Here is a 12,851-nt window from a genome sequence, read left to right as displayed (position 1 = left end):
AGCTTGTACATTATTATCCTACTTATTTAACTTATATGCAGAGTACATCATATGAAATGCCAGGCTGGATGAAGCACAAGCTGGAATCAAGATTGCCAGGAGAAATATCAGTAACCTCAGAAAAGCAGATGACACCACCCTTACGGCAGAAATGAAGAGAAACTAAAGAGCCTCTTGATGAAGGTGAAAGAGGAGAGTGAAAAAGCTGGCTTAAAACTCAACTTTCAAAAAATGAAGATCATGGCATCCAGTCCCATCACTTCATAGAAATAGATGGGGAAACAATAGAAACAGTGAGAGACTTTATTTTCTTGGGTTCCAAATCACTGCAGATGCTGATTGCAGCCATGAAATTAAATGATGTTTGCTCCTTGGAAGAAAAGTTATCACCAACCTAGACAGTATATTAAAAATCAGAGATATTACTTTGCCGACAAAGGTCCATCTAGTCAAAGCTATGGGAGAAGGCAATGGCAAGCCACTTCAGTACTCTTGTCTAGAAAATCCCATGGATGGAGGAGCCTGGTAGGCTGCAGTCCATGGTGTTGCTACGAGTTGGACATGACTGAGCGACTTCACTTTCACTTTTCACTTTCACACATTGGAGAAGGAAATGGCAACCCACTCCAGTGTTCTTGCCTGGAGAATCCCAGGGATGGGGGAGCCTGGTGGGCTGCCGTCTATGGGGTCACACAGAGTCAGACACAACTGAAGCGACTCAGCAGCAGCAGCATGTATGGATGTGAGAGTTAGGCCATAAAGAAAGCTGAGCACCGAAAAACTGATGCTTTTGAACCGTGGTGTTGGAGAAGACTCTTGAGAGTCCCTTGGACTGCAAGGAGATCAAACCAGAGAATCCTAAAGAAATCAGTCCTGAATCCTCATTGAAAGGACTGATGCTGAAACTGAAACTCCGATACTTTGGCCACCTGATGGGAAGAACTGACTCGTTGGAAAAGACCCTGACACTGGGAAAGATGGTTGGATGGCATCACCAACCAGATGTACCTGAGTCTGAGCAAACTCCGGGAGTTTGTGATGGACAGGGAGGCCTGGTGTGCTGGAGTCCAAGGGGTCACAAAGAGCTGGACATGACTGAGTGACTGAACTGAACAGAACTGATTAGTTTCAGATGAACAGCAAAGTGGATCAGTTATACATATACGTGTATCCACCAAGTCTTATTCATATTTATGCCCTGAAAACCTTTCATAGAGTCAGACACAAGAGAGATGATAAAGTGTGACTCGTTATGTTTTGGCATTAAGGGAGATATTATGGACTACAGAGAGTAAGACAAGACAAAATCCTGAAGGAGTTTAAACTGTGGGCCAGCCCACTTGGCAGAAGCTGAAGTGTAAACCAAGAACAACAGTTATAAATCACCACAGGCAGCTGGGACTTACACAATTTAACCAGGAAACCCATATTTTCCATCAGTGACTTTATTGCTGTTTATGAAGAGATTTCTTAACTGGAAGAGGTTGTGCTGAGTTTCCAGAGATAGCCTCTTTTAACAAGAGATAAAAGTGTATGCTCTTAAATCGGTAAAGGTTTCCTGCTAACTAATATTTGGTTGACAATTTGAATAAACCAGTAGTGGTTTAGTTGTAAGTCGTGTCTGACTCTCGCAACTCCAGGGACTGTAGCCCGCCAGACTCCTCTGTCCATGGGAATTCCCAGGCAAGAATATTGGAGTGGGTGCCATTTCCTTCTCCAGGGATCTTCCTGACCCAGGGGTCAAACACAGGTCTACCTACATTGCAGGCAGTCTCTTTACCAACTGAGCCTTCAGGGATTGTGAAAAGACTGCTGCTAAGTCGCTTCAGTGGTGTCCGACTCTGCCCGACCCCATAGACGGCAGCCCACCAGGCTCCCCCATCTCTGGGATTCTCCAGGCAGGAACACTGGAGTGGGGTGCCATTTCCTTCTCCAATGCATGAAAGTGAAAGTGAAAGTGAAGTCGCTCAATTGTGTCCGACTCTTAGCAACCCCATGGACTGCAGCCTACCAGGCTCCTCCGTCCATGGGATTTTCCAGGCAAGAGTACTGGAGTGGGTTGCCATTGCCTTCTCCATGAAAAGACTAGAACTTAGAAAATGAAGAGAAAAGAGATCTCTGCTAAAGGGTTGCACAAAAGACCTTGCTTCTCAAAGAACAATTGATGAAGGGCAAACTCACTTGGATTTTAGATCAAGTTTTGTCTCAATAATTACAGGACTTTGGTAAATCCCTTGGCTCTTGTCTATGAAAGAAGGGAATTGAATCATATTTTCTTCATAATTTCTTCTTATGTAACATTTCTAGAATTATTTGACTGATGGATTTCAAACGATGCCTTTTAAAATGGTAAGAGGACTTTGAAAGGGAGCTGAGTGTTATTATTTTTTCAGGGTCCCAGGATAATTCTCACATGTAGCCAGGTTGAGACCACTGGGCTATGAATGAGTGAGTGAGTGAAAGTTGCTCAGTCGTGTCCAACTCTTTGCCACCCCGTGGACTGTACAGTCCAAGGAATTCTCCAGGGCAAAATACTTGAATGGCTAGCCTTTCCCTTCTCCAGGGGATCTTCCCAACCCAGAAATCGAATCAGGGTCTCCTGCATTGCAGGCGAATTCTTTACCAACTGAGCCATCAGGGTTGTTACCTAAATAACTTTTGAAAGGCAATGAAAAGTAACCAGTTAAAACGTCATGTTCTGGTCACAGTCTATACTTCTTGAGCTTTCTGAGTCTCCTCTCATTCTTAGTTTAGAAAAGTAACTTGAATCAGGGACTTGAAAAGCTCAACTTACCAGAGGGCTGAAAAGAGGTGAGTTTCAGTAATGGCAGTGCTCGTAATGATGGTAGTTTCTGCTTTCCACAGAAATTGAATATTTATGTTTTTTCACTAATTCTCTAAGACATTTTTGTAAAAAGCATGGAGATTCTGTGCTTCTGTTCACCTGGAATTGTGTCAAAGCCCAGAAATCTGCGAGCAGAAATAAAACTCACTTGTAGGGTCGGGTCGTTCATGTGAAGAGACATCTAGAACTGAATGGCTTCCCACGGCACCTGTGAAGTGGAGCATCCCGTGGAACCCGTGGCTGATGCACGGCCATCATGCCTTAGCACTCCACACGTGGCTCATATCCTAACGATGATCTGCTGTGTGGTGACAGGCTCAGGGCTTGCTGAGCGGGACAGCACAGTTCACTGGAATAACGGCCTCAAGAGAACTGAGCACCCCCTGGAGGACCAGGCCTGGAGCTGTAGGATGAGCCCGGGGCAGGCCTCGTGGGCACCGTGGGGCGCAGCTGCCACCCTACAGGGAGGACTCCGAACAGGAGCGTGTGCTCTGATCTCTCCACCGCCGACCTTCCAGGCCTGGGCTTCGGTCACAGGTCAGCACCGCCTCCGGTTCCAAAGGGCCAGGATAATTAATGCTAGACTTCTGTATTTTCAGAATTAAGCTGCAGGAATTCCAAATTACTCAAAGAAACATTTTTCCTGTTGTTGAGGAATGGGAGAAAGCAGACACTTAGGCTGCGGCGACTTCAGCTGGGATCTTCTGAGGCAGGAGCGGCGCCCTGACACCTGGACGTGCACAGCCGCCAGCAGAAGTTCTCAGCTGACACGGCAGCCGCGCTACTTCTTCCTTATTGTAAAAGCACAGAAAACACTGCATTCTGCTTTAATTTTTGAAGGAAGTAAGGAAGATCAACTTGCAACATCATAACCTTACAAAATCTCAAGATTTTAGACGTACCGTGTAAATGGGAAAATTCTAGCGCTACTTACGAGCTCCAGCCCTTTGGTGCAAGTCTCGGGACGCTGACAATCAGCTCAGCTCAGTTCAGCCGCTCAGTCGTGTCCGACTCTTTGCGGCCCCATGAACCGCAGCACGCCAGGCCTCCCTGTCCATCACCAACTCCTGGAGTCCACCCAAACTCATGTCCATCGAGTCGGTGATGCCATCCAGCCATCTCATCCTCTGTCGTCCCCTTCTCCTCCTGCCCCCAATCCCTCCCAGCATCAGAGTCTTTTCCAATGAGTCAGCTCTTCGCATGACGTGGCCAAAGTACTGGAGTTTCAGCTTCAACATCAATCCTTCCAATGAACACCCAGGACTGAGGTCCTTCAGAATGGACTGGTTGGATCTCCTTGCAGTCCAAGGGACTCTCAAGAGTCTGCTCCAACAACACAGTTCAAAAGCATCAATTCTTCAGTGTTCAGCTTTCTTCACCATCCAACTCTCACATCCATACAGGACCACTGGAAAAACCATAGCCTTGACTAGACGGACCTTTGTTGGCAAAGTAACATCTCTGCTTTTCAGTATGCTGTCTAGGTTGGTCATAACCTTCCTTCCCAGGAGTAAGCGTCTTTTAATCTCATGGCTGAGCCACCATCTGAGTGACTTTGGGTGCTGACAGTGGGGCCTGTTTAAATCTCTCAGCGTACAAAAAGCGGCACTTCCAGAGAAGGCGGAACAGCCCTCCTGAGGCGAGGAAGAGGGGCCGCGCTGGGGGCAGAGTCAGTCTGTGTGGCCACTCACACAGCCGTGGAGCCTGCGTTTTGCGGAAGTGAGGCGCTCTGCAAAGACCTGCAACCTGCGTGCACACGCTTACATAATTTGCTTTATAAATACAGTGTTGAATAAATTATATTAAACACCAAAGCACTCCTAGTGTGAGCACTGAGGCAAAAATGGGGGGCAGGGGAGACGTGGCGATCCCAGAGAAGACTCAGCTGCACCCTGGCACTGGGTGCCATTCCTCAGGGCCAGAGCTAGAAGGGACGCCCTAACCTCTGCGCACCATTCACAGCTTCCCAGCATACACCCGTGGAGAGTCATCACGTTTAGTTCTCGTAAATCTTATTTAGTTACTGTTCACAGATACAGGACTGTATAGAAATTTGGAATATGTTTAGTAAAAAAAGGGTGAAAATCACTGATTTTAAAATACCACAAAATTGTGATCTCAAGAATGTTAAGTATGTAAATATGTGAAAGCAATGTACGAAAAACTCCCGTCAGGGAGACCCGTGCCCTCTGTCTGGCTCCTCTGGTGCTCCCAATCCATGTGCTGACTTGACAGTGCTTATCCTCGAGGGACACCCAGGCAGAGGGGCCTGTCCCAGCCACTGTGTGCTCGGGGGTTTCTTCATGCCGCAAGCAAGCTCATTCGAACAAAAGTGTACACTGGAAATCTTGGACCCTTACCGCACTTGTAATAGGGTCAGTTAATTCAGGAAATTACATAAAGGAGTGCCATTTGTCAGAAAAACTACCTTTGAAGAACGTTAATCTAAGGCAAGGAAGCTCACCAGGGTCATCATGAGTTGGGACTTGACGGAAATGGGCTTTCTAGAAATTCTGCCATCAGAAGGTAAGGAAGTATTTTGAATGGCTGAAATAAACGCTGCTGACGTGTGATCACGGTCTTACTGAACTACATCACTCCAGTTCTTCCTGGACTGCATCGCCCTAACCATCTAGAATCCGGCAGGGAAATCATTTTGCTTCTGTGGTAACGCAGGGCTCTCTAAAACCCTAAAAATGCCTATTATAGCTTACCATAGTCCTTTTCATCCCCAGGCTTCTGGACAGCTGGAACGATTAAACCATACCCTAAAGAATTCTTTGGTTAATTTACATCAAGCCAGTGACTTACAGTGGCCCAGAGCATTGCTGCTGTTTCTATTAAAACAAGGTCAACTTAGAGCAAGCACGCTCATTTTCCCTTGGAGTCAGTGTTTAGAGATCTGAGCCTTTAGAAAATAAGCCTCCTCTTGACCTGAAAACACAGTGATCAGAAACTACGAGTTAGCTTCCCCAGCTTGTGATGCCATCGTGTGTCTGGACGCTGGAAAGTAATCTGAAGAAGACAGTCCAGTATCCACCAGGAGCACAGGGCTGAGAGTGTCTCAGTGACAGGCTGGACAGCCGTCGTGCTAAACCAAGCCTAGGTGGTACTGGTAACTCACAGGACCCTTGAAATGAAGGAGAGACATGCTTCACACATGAGGGTCTATAACAATATAGAGCAGCTATAACTCCCACTAAGGACCTCAGGGTTAAATTCTCCAGACAGTAACCTCCGAGTCAGGGACTTGTAATTAGAAATAATTCATAAACACTATGAAACTGGGCAGTATAATTTAAAAAAACATAAAATATCATTTACAAAGAATTAATAAAATGAGAGCAAAACATTTGCAGTTTATGAACTTTAAAAAGTTAGAAAGCGATGTTGTCAACACGTTGGTGATGAACCATACTTGCTGTTGTTCAGTCACTAAGCGTGTCTGACCCTTTGATGACCCCATGGAGCCCTTCAGGCTCCTCTGTCCACAGAATTTTTCCAGGCAAGAATACTGGAGTGGGTTGCATTTCTTTCTTCAGAGGATCTTCGCACTCAGGGATCAAACCGCATCTCCTACATTGGCTGGCGGATTCTTTACCACTGAGCCACGAGGGAAGCTCAGAGAACCATACATACACTGGCACTATCTATCTGATGAGAAAAGCAACAATATAAATTTGAATTATTAAAAAGTTCATAGTCTTTGTCTAATTAATTCCACTTTGCTGTATCCATCCAAATTAAATGATCACATTTGTTTAGGCACATTTGTATGAAGATATATAAAACAGAAAGTAAAGAAGAAATAAAGTTATTAAAAGCCTCCCAACTAAGAAACTGGTTTAAATAAAGCATATGTTTTGGTTAGATGAGATTGGATTTAGCCAATGAATGTCTAGTATTTTTATATATAAGAGGTATGTAGAGCATATTGTTTAAATCAGAAAACAGGAGACAAAGCAGCCTGAAACCTTGTCTGGGAGAAATCCTGCCCGCTGCTGGCACAACCACTCCTCAGGGCAGGGCTGTCAGCCCCTTGCTCCTGCCCTGGTCGAGGATGCTGCCGGCTCTGGCCCGGGTATTCTTGTTGAAGGAGCTCCCCCAACCCCCGCCAAGTCCAGGAGGGCAGGAAGCAAAGGGGTGCGCCCTCCTCCTTCTACCTTTGCTTCTGTCCAGACCCTCAACAGACGAGATGATGCCCACTGCGGGGGGAGGGCTGTCTGCATGGCCAATTCCACTGATTCAAGTGCTACCTGCATCCAGAAACACCCTCACAGACACGCCCAGAAATAACCCTTACTCTGGACACTTTTAGGCCTCAAGGTGACACATAAAAGTAAGCACCACAGTGTTATTGACCAGAGAAACATTAGCCAGATATTATATGAAAGCAAGTGTGGGAAGCAAAACCATGCAAATTCAGTTTATATCAGGAAAAGTTGCAGAAGTTAACCTAACAACTGTCAAAAGACTGAGTGCTTTGCTCCCTGGGCAGAAGTTATTTCAGTTGGATAAACTGAAAGGGAAAAAAAAAGGCCATTGGCATGACAAATAGAGATAAAAAACACAAACTATAATTGATAGTAGCTACCAGCTCCAACACAGGAGTGAAGTTTGGAGGACAGCATCCATAATCATGCACAAGAGAAGGCTATCGCTGTAACGGGTCAGGTTCACGTGATCCCAGGGTATGGGCAGGAGGCAGAAGGACCCTGAGACGAAGCACCATTCGGACCACAGTGTAAGGAGAAAAGTGCCACCAGCATCTGAGTGCCAAGAAGTGCTCTGAGGAGCACCTCCCAGGAGACCAGGGCAGCCGGCCCTCTCCTGTCCCGTGAAGGGCCAGCACGTGGGGGTCACAGGTCTGGGAGTGAGGCGATGCCCCGGAGGAGGACCAGGATCCTGTGGGGCTTCCCCGGGGTGCACACGAGGCCAGTGCCCTGGCACAGAAGACAAAAAGAAACTTGTGAACTGGAATTTTCCACATCCTGGCATGTGGGAGCTTCCACTAGATATAATTTGACTTCTAAAAAGAAAGCTATGTGGTCCTCTTGCATCTAAACTTTGAGGAATAGGTAGTGGTCACAGCCTGAATGCTCTCGATGCTGAGATCCTTCTAAATGAACAGTCACCACTTTTTCCTAGTGACCAGAGACCTCACCGCATCCACTGTAAAGCACATCTTGACTTCAGGAATATTAAAACATGGAAAAGCATGCCGGGAATGGAGGAAACACAATGGCTAAACAGGAATTTAAATACAAAATTTAGACCAATACAATATTGTCAAGTTAAAAAATAAAATAAAATTAAAATTAAAAAATAAATAAATAAAATTTAGACCTTAAGAAGCTCCTTGGAATTCTCTCAACACATTTTGAAAACTACTCTGATAACATCAAAGGTATTCAACCTCTCAGGTATCACTAATCTAATCAGATAATTTACCTCTATGTGGGCACCTATTCGGGTAAGAGCTGGACAGACTCAGTAACTAACACCTTCACTTTTCACATGGCAGCCACTCCAGTCTTCTTCCTGGAGAATCCCACGGACCGAGGAGCCTGGCGGGCTGTGGTCCCTAAGGTCATAGAGTCAGACAGGACTACAGCGACTCCGCACGCGCGCCGCGCGCAGGAACGCGTTTCCCCGGAGGGGCCGCTGATGAGCCTCCTCGAGTCTCCTCTACAGACTGAACGTCGGCCACAAGGGGGCGGCGTGAGAATGGCGGGGACGCGGCCCAGAACACAGGCCCCTGGGCACCGCGTGCCAGGCGCGGGGACCTGGCCACAGACTCCTCTCAAATCTACCAGCACACTACACACCAACAAAAGAGAAGACGCACGAATGCGTGCTGAGTGTGGAGGCTGACGCTCACAGTTACTCAGCCTTGGCCAAGAAACTCAGAAGGATGGAAGAGAAAGAACGTTCAGCTACAGAATATAAAATCAGGCACCCATTTCAATTCCACTTGAAAATTTTCTAAGGCTCAGTTTATGCCTCTGGGAAAGGGTGACAGTGAGAGTCACCACCTTCTCCTTGTTTTCCTCTAAGAATTCCCCGTTCCTTCCTTGTTCCCAGCCAGATGCTCAGTTGTCTTCTTCAGTGGCTCAGTCGTGTCTGACTCTTTGTGACCCCATGGACTGCAGCACCCCAGGCTTCCCTGTCCTTCACCATCTCCCAGAGCTTGCTCAAACTCAGGTCCATAGAGTTGGTGATGCCAGGTCATTTTGTCTTAACCAAATGTTTCATGAAAACCAATAAAGACATTTAGAATTCCCAAATAATATGTGTTATATGTTTTGCAAAGTACAATATCTTTATCTGGGGAAAAATTTATATAGAGAAAAGAATAAATTTTTTATCAAATAAAATTTGGTTACACCTTAAGTAGGGCATTAAAGAGTAGTTAAGTAATTTTTTCCAAGAAAACCCTATATCAAAATTTGATCTGTATTTTCTGAGGGTAGACAGTATGACACAGGATTGGCATAATATATTTGAAACAAAGCTGAAGCTAAATAATCAGCTCTTCTCTTATCACCACTTTCAGGAAACACAATACGTTGGTGCCTTAAAATGTTAAAATTGTCCCAAAAGTTAAGTTACTGCACATGTTCTCAAGTTTTACTGTCAGAGGAGAAACCTTCCGGCTTAAAGATGAGAACAAAATATCCCCCTTATTGCCCTTTTCTTCCAAGAAAGCAGTGTTATTACAGTGTCTCTTTCATAGCAGGTGCCTTGAAGCTCACACAAAGTGAAGGGAACCACAGTCCACATACATGGGAGGAGCTCTGGACACTGAGACTCAGGGCATCCAGAGCAGAAAGGAGACACCCCTCTGAAAACAGAGGGATTTATGAAAACCTGTGCCTGGAACGGGACCCGCCTCAACCCTCCCTGCGAGCCTGTTCTCCCTACCACCAGTGAGCAAGGCACCAGGATGCATGCACCCTGCTCCCAAAAGGAGATGAGGGACTTTTCTCTAGAGAAACGAAGAAGTCTAGACATCACTTTCTAACGTTTGGGAAATTTCAGCTTAGTGAGCACTCCCTGTCAAATTTCCCCAGAGAAAGCCCTTTACTAAAGACAAACTTTACTAACGACAGTGTAGAGTCTGTTCACCTTTTTGATGTGACAATGTTAAGTTTGAACAGGAAATAAAGGATCACCAGACATTTAAGGGAAACCATCTCAAGGCAAAAAAAAAAAAAAAAAAAGATGAAAGTAAACAAGCAGATATGCTTATTCTTGAGAAACTAACCCTTTAGCAAAATGAGACACAAATAACACTTTTATGTTGTTCATCTAATGGCCATGTTTAGGTTTTAGCCATGCAAATACACCACTTTGCTATATTTTTAATTAGTAGGATAAACCACATGAAAGTGACTTTCTTATAGGTGAAATAGTCTAATACTAACAATTTCACACATAATAATTTCTTCAAATAGAAAGGATAAAATTAGTTCAATATCCAGGTCAACAATAAAGGAAGAAGCAAGGAGTGGAGGATTTTATAATTAAGTAAAGATACAATTGCACTGATTTCACTTGCTAGCAAAGTAATTCTCAAAATCCTTCAAGCTAAGGCTTCAGCAGTATGTGAACCAAGAACTTTCAGATGTACAAGCTGGATTTATAAAAGGCAGAGGAACCAGAGATCAAATTGCCAACATTCATTGGATCATACAGAAAGCAAGAGAATTCCAAGAAAACATCTGCTTCATTGACTACACTGAACGCCTTTAACTGTGTGTATTGAAACAAACTGGAAAATTCTTAAAGAGATGGGAATACCAGACCACCTTACCTGTCTTCTGAGAAACCTGTATGCAGGTCAAGCAGTAACAATTAGAACCAGACCTGGAACAACAGACTGGTTCAAAATTAGGAAAAGAGTACAACAAGGCTGTATAGTGTCACTCTGCTTATTTAACATATGTAGAGTACACCATGCAAAATGCCAGGCTGGATGACTCACAAGCTGGAATCAAGATTGCCAGGAGAAATATCAATAACCTGCGATACACATAATGATTCCACTATAATGGCAGAAAGCAAAGAGGAACTAAGGAACCTCTTGGTGAGGGTGAAAGAGGAGAGTGAAAAAGCTGGCTTAAAACTCAATGTTCAAAAAAACTAAGATCATGGCATCCAGTCCCATCACTTCATGACAAATAGATGGAAAAACAATGGAAACAGTGACAGATTTTATTTTCTTAGGCTTCAAAATCACTGTGGTTGGTGACTGCAGCCATGAAATAAAAAGATGATTGGCCTTGGAAGAAAAGCTATGACAAACCTAGATAGCATATTAAAAAGCAGAGACATCACTTTGCCACCAAAGATCTGTATAAATAACACTATGGCTTTTCCAGTAGTCATGTATGGATGGATGTAAGAGTTGGACCATAAAGAAGGCTGAGCACCACAGAATTGGTGCTTTCAAACTCTGGTGTTGGAGAAGACTGTTAGAGTCCCTTGGATAGGAGATCAAACCAGTCAATCCTGAAGGAAATCAACACTGAATATTCACTGGAAGGACTGATGCTGAAGCTGAAGCTCCAATATTTTGGCCACCTGATGAGACGAGTCAACTCATTGGAAAAGACCCTGATGCTGGGAATGACTGAGACCAGGAGGAGAATGGAGTGACAGAGGATGAGATGGTTGGATGGCATCACCGACTCAATGGACATGAGTTTGAGCAAACTCTGGGAGATAGCAAAGGACAGGGAAGCCTGGTGTGCTGCAGTCCACGGGGTCACTAAGAGTCAGACATGACTGAACAACAACGACTGCAAGATCTGAACTTTACAGTTTGCAAAATGACTGACATAAACTGCCTTGGTTTTACTCTAAACAGCTGTGTAATTAAATTAATATGCCTAAATATTGTTAACTGTGGAGAAGTCCAGGACCAAATAAATGAAGCTTCCTCCGAACATCGCTTTAACTGAGCGAGTAACTGGAGCTGGGACCAGCGGTCCGGCTGACCGACTCCGTAGCCTCTGCTTCCACCTCCCAAAGGACGCTGGCCAAGATGAGATCCTGGAAAGAATGTGAGACAGAGGCAGTGGGGAAAGAGTGAAGGGAAGGATAATATGCAAACAGAGGTAAGAGAAGGAAGCCTTAACTAGAAGAACTTCTGTCCATGGAGTCAGAACTCGAAGGAACCGTGTAACCAGAGAGCATCATGCTGGCAGCAGATTCTTGAACTGACTCAGGGAAGGAACGTTCATGACACAATTCCAAAAATGGTAAACTTGACGTATTCCAGATGTGGAGCAATTAAACCCTCGCTTGGAAAGAATGACCCAGATAACTGCACAAATGTCCATGTTAAGGAATTTAAAAATTTATATCCATAAAAAAATTTAAGAAAGACTGACTTAGATGTTTGGAGACTAAATTAACAAATGGCTTCCCCAGTGGCACAGCAGTAAAGAATCCACCTACAATGCAGGAGACGCAGGGGACGTGGGTTTGATCCCTGGGTCAGGAAGATCCCCTGGAGGAAGAAATGGCAACCCATTCCAGTATTCTTGCCTGGAGAATCCCAGGAGAGGAAATTGGAGGGCTATAGTCCACACGGTTGCCGAGAGTCAGACACAACCGAGCCACACACACATGCACACCACACACACACACACGCACATACACACATGTAGAGGCACATGTACACACCTGTAGAGACATGCACACAAAGACACACATATGTACAAACACACACGAACATACGTATAGAACACAAGATGTGCATGACCATGCATATGCATGTGCACACGCACACACATATACAGACATGCACACACATGCAGGCACGCAAGTGGCAAATGCACACGAACATGCATATGTGTGTGCATGGTCTTGTGTACATTGTTCATATATGAGTGCATATCACATGTTCACGCACACATGTGTGCACATATGTGTTCAGCTGCTCAAGCAAAGGACAAACAAGTTACCTGGGCGGTGGGAGGGGCAGGGTCACTGCTGT

Source organism: Bubalus kerabau, chromosome 4, assembly GCF_029407905.1.
Source record: "Bubalus kerabau isolate K-KA32 ecotype Philippines breed swamp buffalo chromosome 4, PCC_UOA_SB_1v2, whole genome shotgun sequence".
Classification (NCBI taxonomy): Eukaryota; Metazoa; Chordata; class Mammalia; order Artiodactyla; family Bovidae; genus Bubalus; species Bubalus kerabau.
This window is presented reverse-complemented; position numbering follows the sequence as displayed.